This window comes from Aythya fuligula, chromosome Z, assembly GCF_009819795.1.
Source record: "Aythya fuligula isolate bAytFul2 chromosome Z, bAytFul2.pri, whole genome shotgun sequence".
Lineage (NCBI taxonomy): Eukaryota > Metazoa > Chordata > Aves > Anseriformes > Anatidae > Aythya > Aythya fuligula.
In genome coordinates, this window is record NC_045593.1 from 71315109 (window position 1) to 71327841 (window position 12733).

The 12733-nt window shown below is 37.2% G+C and overlaps 1 protein-coding gene across 3 annotated transcripts in view; it reads left to right on the plus strand.

The window, feature by feature from the left end:
• LINGO2 (leucine rich repeat and Ig domain containing 2) overlaps positions 1-12733 on the plus strand; it is a 558918-nt gene that overhangs the window by 208283 nt on the left and 337902 nt on the right. For all 3 annotated transcript variants that reach the window (XM_032206179.1, XM_032206181.1, XM_032206178.1), the window contains exon 2: positions 538-619. The gene's annotated coding sequence lies outside the window, so the exon portion shown is untranslated. The remainder of the gene's footprint in view (positions 1-537; positions 620-12733) is intronic.

Here is a 12733-nt window from a genome sequence, read left to right on the forward strand (position 1 = left end):
GTTGAAGAATGTTTTTATCATATGTTCCATTAACATGAACGTAATGTTCCAATTTCAGTTCAATATGGCAAGAGGATACCATAGCTCAGAAATGCTCCTTTCTTTGTCTGTGGATTTGGAGACATGTATGGAAAAGGCTGTGGAGGTGCAAATTTCCATCGCCAGTAGAGAAAGTTTATCCTGATGTTGAAAAGACTTTATTTTTTTCCCCTCAGTGTCCATTCTTGGTTTAATACTTGTGTCAGTTTCACCTTCAGATCCCTTAGTAAACTGCTTTCTAAGCTACTGCAGTTAATGCAGTTGCCTGCTCTCCATGAGTGCCAATGAGTACACAATATTACTTGGGAGCTTTCACATGCCTCTGCTATTTACTTCAGGAGTGACATTCATGGTGCTGACATACATTCTGTTCCTTTATGGATAGAAACTGCATACGATCCTAAACCATGTCAAGGAACTTCCCTAAGAGCATTGCTATTTCAAAAACCTTGATACAACGGACAAGTCTAAATGTATTTTCCTCTTCTTGTTTTCTAGTAAGCGAGCAGCAAAGCTGGAAAACTTGGCACTAAACTCTTTGTCTTTCCTGCCTGTATCCATGGATTGTGGATTTTGCAAGGTAAATGTTCTGTTTTAACTGACTACAGTAGTGTATTGTTCTACAGTTTCCAGTGCCTAAAATGACCTTATAATACTAGTTGTTGAATATACTGGTTGTATAACTCTAGCTATAGAAGAAAATACCCTTGTTTATTATCTCTACATTTTTAGCAATGAATTGTAGTCCTACACCTATATTATATGATACACCTATATCCTTGATATAGGAAGTACCTATATTAGGTGTAGTCCTACACCTATATTATATGGTGTAGGACTACACCTAATATAGGTCCTACACCATATAATATAAATAAATACAGTAAGTTTGCTTTGGATTGATTAGCAAGCACATTTTCAGGAAGAAGGAAAATGATGCCATGATCTATTTTTTTTTTCTTTTCCATGAGTTTCTGTGTTATTGTTCCTATATTTCCATTGATCTGAGTGGACAAACAAATAAATTGAGCCTGAAGATTTAAATCCGAATATGAATGCATTTTTCTATCAAGATATATTTTGTGTCTTCTTTGCTTATTGGTGATTTTGTGTTTCTTGAAAATTTTATTAGATGGGAGACTAAAAGTGATCTTTCAGATATAAATGGCTGTGGTTCATGATCTTTATTGTTGTACAGTTTTTAAAATGAGGTGTTCTTATACCAGGTTTTACACAGACATCTTCATAACATTCTGTATTACAGTATTCTATAATATGATATTTGATTTATATTTGAAAGCTAGTCATACGAAGTATTTGGAAAATTTTGTTTTCAAAATTTGAAAATACCTCAGGGAAACTAGCTTGTTTTGATAATTTTGTTACTCTGAGAGACAGTGCTGCTTCTGCCAGGAAAACTAAATCCCTGAATATCTTCCTCAGCTTTGGTCTAGACTTAATATTACTCTCTTTCCTTCGAGACTTTATTCACCTCTGAATTTTATCTTTAAAGTTGTGTTAGTTGTCTGTAGGAAAGAACATTCCCTTGAATCTTTCTGCCATTGAAACTAGCTCTATTACACATGGTGAAAAAAGGTTTTCAAAAGCTTTTTTATTATATATTAAAAAGAATCAAACTAGAAGCTATGCAAAAGCTGCTCCAAATTCATGCTTTTAAACAGAGTGCTGAGCTGAAGAATTACCCCCTCTTGACAGAAGTGCCACTATGAGCTGTATATTCAAGGTGGAAAATTGGCCCTTTTGAAAAATAAAATCAGCAGCCTTCCCAGCACCTAAGACGGGGGAGTGAATATTCTACTCTTCAGCATTTATTTAACAAGCTGAACACCAAGGCTGTGCATTTTAATGTATTGTATTTCTTTAGTGTGGAGAGAAAAAAGGGTGAATCAGCCTTTGCTGTGAGTGATACCCTGCTATGAGATGTGGGTGGTGATTGTAAAAAGAAAAGTAGCAGCATTTCCTTCTAGTCAGCTTCTGAGGATGGAAGCCATTTGTAAATACTGAAAAAGGGTATCCATTTTTTTACCAACTCTCTTTCAGCTTCTGGAAACAGTAGAAAAATTCCTGTTGTAATGAGAAGCCCAAACACGTTATTTTCCATATAGATTGTTATGCTTTGAACAATAGAACTGGTTAGAAAAGTGTGGGTGATGCTGATTTTCAAAGGGGTGCTGGTACAACTTCAAAGACTTTGTGGTATGTTACATAGGCCTTGTCTATTGTGACAAGCAAAACAAAACCAGCAGAATCTGGGAAAGCATTAGCAATCAACAGCCCAATGGCCACAGCCATAATTTTTACAAGACCTTAAATACATTTTTTTGTGATTAAGTAGTGACAGTGAAGACAATGAGTAAAATTTTCAAAGCATCTAGGCAAGTGTCAGTCTTTCTCCATAATGTATGATGGATTAGTTTCTTATGCAAGATAATAGATGCTGCCTCCCCCTCACCCCAAATGTTTTTAAACAGAATGGACAAACAGCATTTAGTTTCGTTCTAAAAAGCTAGTGTAAAGATTTTTTAGCTGAAATAGCTAGTACTGAGCTTCCTTTGGTTAGAAGTGTAGTTAAATCTGGAGGTGCCATTGATTCTAGAGAGCTATGAGTAATTTTTGGCATTGACATTTCAATAGCAAAACATCAATATTCAATTTGGAGTTGGCAATAAGTCACTGTCAGTGAGAATGGAGTAATATGTCTTATGATGATGATCCTGTGTACAGTAATGAGATGTTTTTAATCAGCAAAAAGGGGAGGTTCAGAGTTGCAATTTGATAATTCTATTTTTAAATAGGTTGGGGAATTATTTTGAACCAAATTGTCTTTCATTCTACCTTTTGTCTTCCTCCTTCTGAAAAGATTCATTACCGCCTACTTAACTTGTTTTCCTAGCATTCTTGCTGTGAATTTGGAATGCATAGTACTTCACATCTGCAGATTTGCATAAGCTGATATTGTGAAAGTTTTCTCTGTACTTTTGATTTAGTATTAGAGTACTAACAAAAACATCCCAACCCCCTGAATAGTTGTTAGGCATCTCAAAAATGTCTGCACTTAATAACCTAGAAAGTATTATCTACTAACGTAAGGCAGTAAAGGTGTAATTACTATTTCTGTTTCAGCAGTTAAAAAAAAAAAAAAAAGAAATAATACTTTGGAGTGTCACCATCTATGTCCATATATATGTATTAATTTTCTAAAGAGAAAAGATATCAACACTTTGTAAGAGGAAATTTTCTGCATGAGCAGAAATTATATATCTGTGCTTGGGAGAAAAAAATAAAAACCAAGAAAATATTGATGAATAGATGTGAATAAAGAAGACAACACACTTTGTGGTGATCTTCCATAACCTAATGTCCCTGTTGTGTTTTTTTTTTTTTTTTTTTTTTTTTTTTTTTTTTTTTTTTTTATGGAAAAGGCTAGTTAAAATCATTTTTCTTCCTGGATGATTGTGAACTCACATCTGGCTTCTGTGTATGGGAATTCTCTTTCTCAGTGTTTTATATAGTCCTTTAATCCTTGATCAGTAAATGCTATTGGACCAGAAATCTTCTAAGTATTTTTTGCAACACTCTTACTGATGAACTGTTTACCCCTTTTTCTTCAATGAACAGCCATTGTAAAGAGAACCCTTTGAAGGTGCTATAGAGTTGAGCTTTTGAGTACCTGCAGTTAACAGCCTAGAGAAGAGCAGGCTGAAGCCCTCATGGCAGCCTGCAGTTCCCTCATGAGAGGAGCAGAGGGGCAGGTGCTGAGCTCTTCTCTCTGGGGACAGCGACAGGACCCGAGGGAACAGGATGGACCTAGGACAGGGGAGGGTCAGGCTGGGGATTAGGGAAAGGTTCTGCACCCAGAGGGTGCTCGGGCACTGGGATAGGCTGCCCAGGGCAGTGGGCACAGCACCGAGCTGCCAGAGTTTAAGAAGAAATTGGAACACACTTTCAGACGTAGGGTCTGGTTTTTGGGTGGTCCTGTCTGGAGCCAGAAACTGGGCTTAAGGATGCTTTTGGGCCCCTTCCAACTCAGGAGATTCTATGATTCTATGAACAGTCTGTGTTCAATACAGACTGTTACTATACAAGCAATACAAGCAATGTGAAGGTTTTCCGTGCTGTGACATTGGCTGTTGTTGATGCTGTGTTCATGTAACCAGACTAACTTAGTTTCCTTCCCCAAATGTGCAGCAATGCTGTGGGAAGTGATTTTCACTAAGGCAGTTACCCCAAGTTTCAGCTTACTATGTAGAGAGGCATATTTTATATCATCAGATATAACCAAACTTCCTATCCATGCAACAAGTCTAGAAATAATAATCTAGTCTTGCCACTGCCTTCGATATTGAGTCTAATTTCTTGTATTTAAACAGCTATATTTAATGTATAACTTCAGTGAATTTGATAGAGTAGCACCTGTATGTTGAGGAAAAAAAAAAGAAAAAAAAAAAAAGACTATCTCGTGAACATTCGTAGAGGAGAAAATCAAAAACTTATGGATGCCAGCATTCCTCCTTCCCCCCTATTTCCCTTTCTCTTAGTGATACTTCTGTTTTTAATCTGTTATTCTTATCCAGAGGTTTAGTAGTGTAATTAATTAGGATTTGTCAGATCTTGTATTGTTATCAGGTCTGCCTGCCTGAAATGAGTAAAGGCTACTCAATAACTACTGTGCTTTTGAGACCAGAAGCTACTGTTCTTCAAACTAAAAAGGAAAATTTGAATAGTTGTGTTGGAATGAGTAGAAATGTATACAACGTGGTATGTAAATAAAGAGAGTAGATCCCCACAGATTTAAAGCATTTGTTTTAATTCATGTGCTTGACTCCTCTCTGATTATTCAAAATAGTATCTTCAAAAATAAGAGGTGACTGTGGGTACTTAGATTTTACAGCATGAAGGAATGTGATTTTCAGTAAATTCTGACCACTCCTTTTATGAAATTCAGGCTTCTTCTTAATTCAATGTGCACAGCAGTAAAATCATTTAGAGAAATCTTTGCTTTTGCTAGAGCCACTTGACCTGCTGATTCTTAAAACTTCCAGAATAAACTAAAATTTCTGGACTTTTTAGGAATTGAAACATCAAAACATGTTTAAACCTGATGCAGAGCAAACAGGACCATCATTTAGAGAGACATGCAGTTCATTCAGTGAAGACATTCCAGCTTGCTCCCTGGCTTTCCCTAAGCATTGAATGAAGTTTTCATCTAAAGGGAGACTAGAATTACTGTTTGAAAATGATAAACTTAACCTCACTATTTTTTGGTTTGGAAAAACAATAATATCAATCAGAGATTAATACATTTTTAGGAAAATGATTTTCCAGAAAATGTGAAATTGTAATTCATAAATAAAAGGGGGATTTCTTTCAGCAAGGAAACATCACATACAGCTACTCTGCAGCCATTTCCTATGGTTTGCTGAAGATAAAGACACCTTAAACAAACTTACAAGATCTGTTGTCTCCCTTTAGTATCAACACCAAAAAGCTTCCATTTTCTGTCACAGGCAATGTACCATTTTAGATTGTGCATCTTCCTTGAAATAATGGAATCAGCCCTTGACTTTCCTTCATGCCTAGCTCATAACCTCATTTTTGCATCCTTAAATCTTTCATTTTTGCATTTTCATCATTGCTCTTTGATCTTTGGTATGGAATTTTGCAATGAGAACTTATCACAGTAAAAAACTGTGGTACATTTAATTAATCAGAAGGTATATAAGCAGGAAACAAAAGGAATAACTTTGTATATTATTACTGTCAATATAATTCTGACACAAGCTACAGTAATAAAAGGAGACTATATCAAGAAAGAGATGAATGTTACTATTGAAAGATGAATAGTATACATTGGTTTATTTTGATGTTGGAAGAAGAATTTACATGCCTAGAAGTGTTTTTCAGTTCCTGACTGGCAAAAAAAAGGAACACGGAAAAATCTGTTACGTAGCAGGAGACTGATGGGATACCATTTTTTAATAAATATATAGATGATCACAGCTTAACACCTTGAATTCTTTTACATAATCTGTATTTTTAATACAGCTCTGATTTCTGGTGTAAAATATGTCAGTACCACTAGAAATTGTATGGAAGCTTTTGACACAAATGTCACATCTCATTCTTGAATAACAAGTTTCTGAGCTCAACTCCAAGCGTGTTTACTGCCTCACTGTGAATTAAATCATCCTTAGACAAGAAGATCATTTTCAGGCTCACTAAATGCTTAAGTTTAATCATGCAGTGTTCTCCCTCATTCCACTCGGTGGACAGAACTTTACTGCCAGGCAGGGGATTTTGAAGCAGGTGAGGCCCCAGACCTGAAAGGCCTTGAAATACAGGGATGCTGGAAAGATATGGCCAGGTACTTGATGAAGAGGAGCCCCAGCAACTCCCTGAAAAGCCCACTCTCACATCTATAAAAAGCCCTAGAATGTGCAAAGAACAGGTCACCTGTTTATGTGAATAAGTGACACACCTATAGGTTGATTGAACATTAATTTTGACACGTCTTGAGAAAGTACTCAAATAGAGAAGCATACAGTGCGTGTGCTTTCCTGGAATAGTGAAAAGGAGCTATGGGTACCCCAAAGATGGAAAGTGATATTTTCCTGCAAATAGTTCTTCCAAAGTGGTTTCTGTCAATGTGAATGTTATTAACTGTATCAGAATAGTAGATGCTACTGTCATGTTCTTAAAGGCAAAATGATGAAGGCTGAGGAGTGAATGTAGAATAATTAGAATATCTCACCTCCGTAGAATATGAATATTTTAATGATAAATCTGGAGGTATTGAAGCAGCATGCTCCTCACTTTGCATATAGATAGCAGGATGAGAAAAAAATTCTTCCAAATTTCCCAGAGAGTCACTGAGATTGTTTTTCCCTTTGCTCATGTAGAGCCCTGTGCAGAGCCTGGTGCTCTGTCTCTGAAAAATATTGTTGCAGCTTCGAAGGCTGTTACTCAGACTCTCTCAGTGCAGCCAGTAGGCAGAATAAATCTGTGCAAAATCCGTCGTTTTCCACAGATGGTTGTTTCTGCCTGTGCAACTGTGAGCATAGATTTGGAATCTTTCTGGAATTATTCTCCTCCAAAATTTGGCCTTCTAATGGGGAAGATGATTTTGCTACAATTTCACAAAAGCGGAGTAGTTTTAATTGGAAGGTTAAAAATAGCTTCTAGTCACCTTCATTTACTAAAAAAAAAAAAAAAAAAAGAAGAGCTCTCTGGTACCATTTATTCAAATGTATTCACTCTAAAAATATTCATATAAATTAAGCAGAAAGCAGCCACCATTTCAGTTTCATGATGTCTTGTCAGACAGGAAGATCAGTGCCTCAGTAGGACATAAAGGTCAATTCAGAAGAGGGAGGGAATGGATAAAAGGGAATGAACGAAGAACTGTATGATTTTAGCTTTAGTTTGGACATTAGGAGAACAGGGATGCTTTTCAAAGTCAAAAACCCAGCATTATGGAGGCAGGAGGCTATTTCTGCAGTATTCATGGTTATATAAAACCATGCCATTCCTAATGCATTTCCCTCTCCTTTTGATTTTCATCAAGGTCTAATTCATGTCATTTGGCACAAAAAATTAAAGGCCATATCCTAGGCTAATGTAAGACATGGTAGCACTGGAGTTATCCTAACTCCAAAGAAATTAATATAGCTCTTTGACCTATTTTGGAACTTCTACTTGCTCTATCGTGAAACTCATGGGAGAAACATTTCAAAATATTTTTGATTAAAAAGTTGGTGGAAATTGTTGAGTTTATTCATTTGAACATTTTCAAAGTAAAAATGTTTATGATTTTTTTTTTTTCTGTAACATATGTTGTTAACTCGATTTTTGTTCTGTCTAAAAAAAAATACTAGACATTGAAATTTGGCAGGTTTGTTATATGCAGCAAGAACAATTAAAGCAATGTGCCTACAGATGGTATCCAGGAGCCAAAAATCCGTCTATTTTAATTTCAGTTATGAAATATTAGGATCGCCTACACTTCCTTAGCAAATCAGTAATTATTTAACAAACGTTAGGAAGAGAGAGAACAAAATAAATCTAAGAGCTATGTTGTTCCTACTTTAAAAAGGATATTTACTGTATTCATAGGCTGCTAAGCAGCTACTTAAATCATTAAAACAAAGAAGAAAAAAAATAAGCAAACACCAAAGTTATTTGCGTGCCGAAGTTGTTCGTCACTCAGTTCAGCACTTCAGTGTACTGAAGTTGTTCGTCTTCATGAAAGAACCCCTGAGTGCTTACAATTGGATATAAGCACCTTCAATTTGAATGTTCTTAAGCACCTCATGCCTGTAGGTTTCTTTAACAACTCAGGAGCATTGTTTTAAATATTGAGGGGTATGTGTTCAATAGTTGGGGTGTTAGTTGTTTTATTTTATAATAATGATTTAAGGCAAGTTAGTTCACTAGATCCCGTCAGCACCAGAGTCTTGGGTAATGCTAAAATCATTATTAATACCTAGGCCAATAAAGCTACTGGTCATGATTTTCTAAAACCACTCTCACAACATTATTGTTTTCATACTTCTCCAAATGCATAAATGGATTACATATAGCATGATTTTTGTGTTGCTTTTTCTCACTTGAGTTTGGAAACCGCTCTCACTTTTATAGAGATTTTATTAAAAGTGAACTCTTCTTGTTTCTTCTCAAAACAGCACAACTGATCATGCCTGGATTTATCTGCATATGATTTGCATATGTTATTTACAGAGCATCCTTCTTTTCACTTTTCCTTTCCCTTTATTCTTGGGCCACCCCATAGTGTCACGTATCTCTTCATGATTAGACAGGAGCACCCCTGGGAAGCATGGCTGCTTGTTATAAAAATAGTACTGTAGTACTGAGTTTTACTCAGGATTTTTCAACAAACCTGTGCAGTCTGAAAAAGGGGTTAGACCTATACTATACACTACAATCTTGCATGCATGCAAAACAACAGTAACATAATGCAAACCAGGAAAAAAATAAAATAAAATAAAAAATTGAGTGATAAAATTTCTCATATGCTTGGACAATGCAAGGAAACAAAAGTACTTTTAGCACATCTGGGTGGAGGGGCTAAAGAAGAGCAGTTAAGCAGTAAGCATCCCAGAAAATGAGAATCATGTCAGTGAAGGTGACAGTGATCAGGGTTTTGAAAGCAGAGGTAATGCAGTGAAGGCAGGATACACAGGAAATGAATTGCAGTACAAAAGAAGTGCGAGTGGGGTTCCAGTGAGTGTCAGTTTTGGCAAAACTGGCAAAGATGACAGACAGATGAAACAGGGACTAATATACGGCTCTGAGGAGAAGGGTAGAGTAAATCTCCAGGGAGACAGAAGACCTGAACTTTGATTGGAAACCACTGTAATTAAGATGTCTGACCCATTTCAATTAAGATTCTGATCTTGGCAGCTCAGAATTTCTTCCCAAGTTTTGGGCTGTAGACCTGTGAAGGCTATTCTGTATTCTGGGCCTGGAGTGCTTACACTTTGTAAGCTGTAAATTACATAATGTGATAATATTCCAGCCTCATTTAACCATATTACAGAACTCCTCAGCTCCGCTGAGCATCTTAATTACAGGAATTCATTTTAGGAAGATGGTATTCGATGTGCAGAAATAAAATAGAATAAAGTGGTTATAGTTGCTGTAGTCAGCAAAATGTGCATTTCATGAGTAACAGCAGGTAGATGGATAATGGTTAGCAGACCTGCATCCTGTGGAGAGTGACACATTTTCTGGGTCACTAAATAGTCAGCTCTCTCAGTTCAAGTACAGTAGTAATTGAATGCAGGAAGATTTATAGTGATAATGCATTGGAGGTACTAGGTCTCAGAATAAAAACAGCAGAGTCCGTTCCTCTAACCACCATTTTCAGCAGTCAGGAAAACGTTATTCTTCTGATATGCAGTGAGCATACTCTGGGATGCTCCCCTGCTACCTGAATTCCAGCTTTTCCCTTGAGTCCACATCCCCTTCAGCAGTCTTGGAGAGAGGTCAGCCTGTGTGTTGGTTGGAGGGATGCTCCAAGTGCTGTCCCCTTCGGTCTTTCATTTCTTTCCCTTCAGTTATATAAACAATAACAGTTTCAGCCCTGTCCCCCCAAGGTTTATGAGCACCCCTGGGTGTAGCTGGGATTCCTCTGAGAGCAACGGGAGGCAGCGCTTTGGACATTGCATGCTTCTGGGCAAGATTTTTTTCCATCTTCAGCTGTCAGAGGAAAGGCTTTTCCTTTTCAGTCAGATGAGGTTTTCACTTTCTAAATGTCGTCTTACTCTGCAGGTGGCTGCATGAAGAAAAAAGGCTTGCCACTTCAAAGGAAAACACACATATATTCATTTGACTGTGCTGACGATACTGTGCATCCTCCATTTACTGCACTGTCCAGTGCTCTAATTCACACACAGTACCCTGCTCACCTTATGCAGTCTGCTAATGGCATATTTCACCTTGAATTGCTGGAATTTTTGTCTTTGCCCTCAAATTAGCATTTTGATTTAAAAACAGAATATTCAAAATACTTGAGAAGAAAACAGAACAACAATAACAACAACAACAAAAGACTCAAGACTGGAATCAGACTGAAACTTCTGTTATTTCTCAAATAAAAGTATTTAGCAGAGCACTGAATTTTGAATGAATACCTGAGGGAAATTAGTACTTAGATAATTTTGCCTTTGAAGCTAATGTTTTACTGAGGTCTCCTAAAGTAAACGTATCGTACTTTTGAATATATTTTATCTTTCAAATAATTTATCCTGCTTTTTGGGTTAATTCTAACTTCTGAAGTGTATAGATCAGTAATGTTAAAAACAAACACAAAGAAATCCAGACAGTTTTTGGTTACAGAAGTGTATCTGAATACATGATTTAATTCCATGCATGTAGGATTTATTTTCAGGTGAAATTGAGTCTGCTGAGAGGAGAAGGCTTTCTATCATTGTAGCTGTGCTTTACCAGACATGCAGGACTAGGCAGGTATAGGATTTTTGTGGAGTGCTGTGACTGTGCACACAGAGAAATACTTCTCTGAGAATACAAAGAGTTCACTCTCAGGATATAGAGAAACTTCAGAGTTTCCCCACTCCAGTTTTCTTTTGGATCCTGAATAAACTATGGTTGTTACATTTATTAAAAGGTAAATTATTTTAATTTATAGTGTTCTGAAATACTAATCCCCAGGGGGAGGGGTGGGGTGTTTGTGTGTGTGGGGGCTCAATTGTATTTTTCCCCTAGGGGTTAGTATTTTACTTGTGTTCCTTATTCTAAATGGTGAAGGTATTTGTTTTGTTCATTTTCCTACTATTATTTTACTACTTTCCCTACCCCTCTCATATTCTTTTAAAGAATTTTTACTGCAATAGCATCTTCTGTTTTTTCTTTTTCTAAATAGAAAACAAAACTATTTAAAATATATAATTCAAAATTCATGAACAATTGAAAATGTCTTATGTAGTGCCCTTAATTAAGTATCACTGATCATTTCTGGCTACTGAGGGAGTCCATGCTCGACTGCAGAAAATATTTCTGGGCAGTTCTGAAACAGATACAAGAAGGATTCTCTGTGCAGTACATTTGCTTCCTTTTTTTTTTAAACAAGTAATAATAGATGGTGCTTCTTCTTTGTCCTCCATCATTTTTTAATGTATAAGTTAGTTGAGATCTTCAGGGGCACTTCATGGACTTTTTGCTTCCCTGCTCTTGAGTAGCCATGTTATACAGACAAAACATTTTAAGTGTGAAGGAGTAGAATCCAATATGGTTCTTTGTTGGTGCTCAATTGGGAAATTGTTTTACCTTCAACAATTCTGGAATGTCAGTCACCCACACTTATCATCTAGGCTTGCTGGCGATTGTTAGCAGCAGAGGCAGTTAGTGCTACCACGTGCTTCCTTCAAGCCCTGGCAGTGGCTCTTGTTACTTGTAAAAAGAGCAGACATTGAATTTTACCTTAAAATATAATATTTAATCCTTCTCACTTTTGCTCATTCATGAACACTTGCTTCCTTTAATCTTATAGTGTGAACATTAACATCTAATACTTCCAGGAGTGCATGATTGCAGCCCAGAAGGCTGACTGCACCTTAGCTGCATCAAGAGAGGAGTGGCCAGCAGGTTGAGGGAGGTGATTGTGCCCCTCTGCTCTGCCCTGCTACATCCAGTTCTTTACAGCACAAGAAAGATGTTGAGGTGCAGGTCCAGAGGAGGGCCATGAAGCTGATCAAAGGGCTGGAGCACCTCTCCTGTGCAGAAAGGCTGAGAGAGGTGGGGCTGTTCAGTGTACAGAAGACAAGCTCGGGGGAGACCTCATTACAGCTCTTCAATGCTTAAAGGAGGCTGATAAAAAAAAAGATGGAGAGTCACTTTATTTGGGCAGACATTGACAGGACAAGGGAGAATGGTTTTAAACTAAAAGAGGGGAGATTTAGATTAGACGTTAGGAGGAAATTTTTCACTCAGAGGGTGGTGAAGCACTGGAACAGGTTGCCCATAGAAGCTGCCCCATCACTGGAGGTGTTCAAGACCATGTTAGACATGGGTTAGACTCTGAGCAACCCGATCTAGTGGGTGGTATCTCTGCCTATGGCAGGGGGCTTGGAACTAGATGATCTTTGAGGTCCCTTCCAATCCAAGCCATTCTATGATTTTGTGAACATAGATGGTA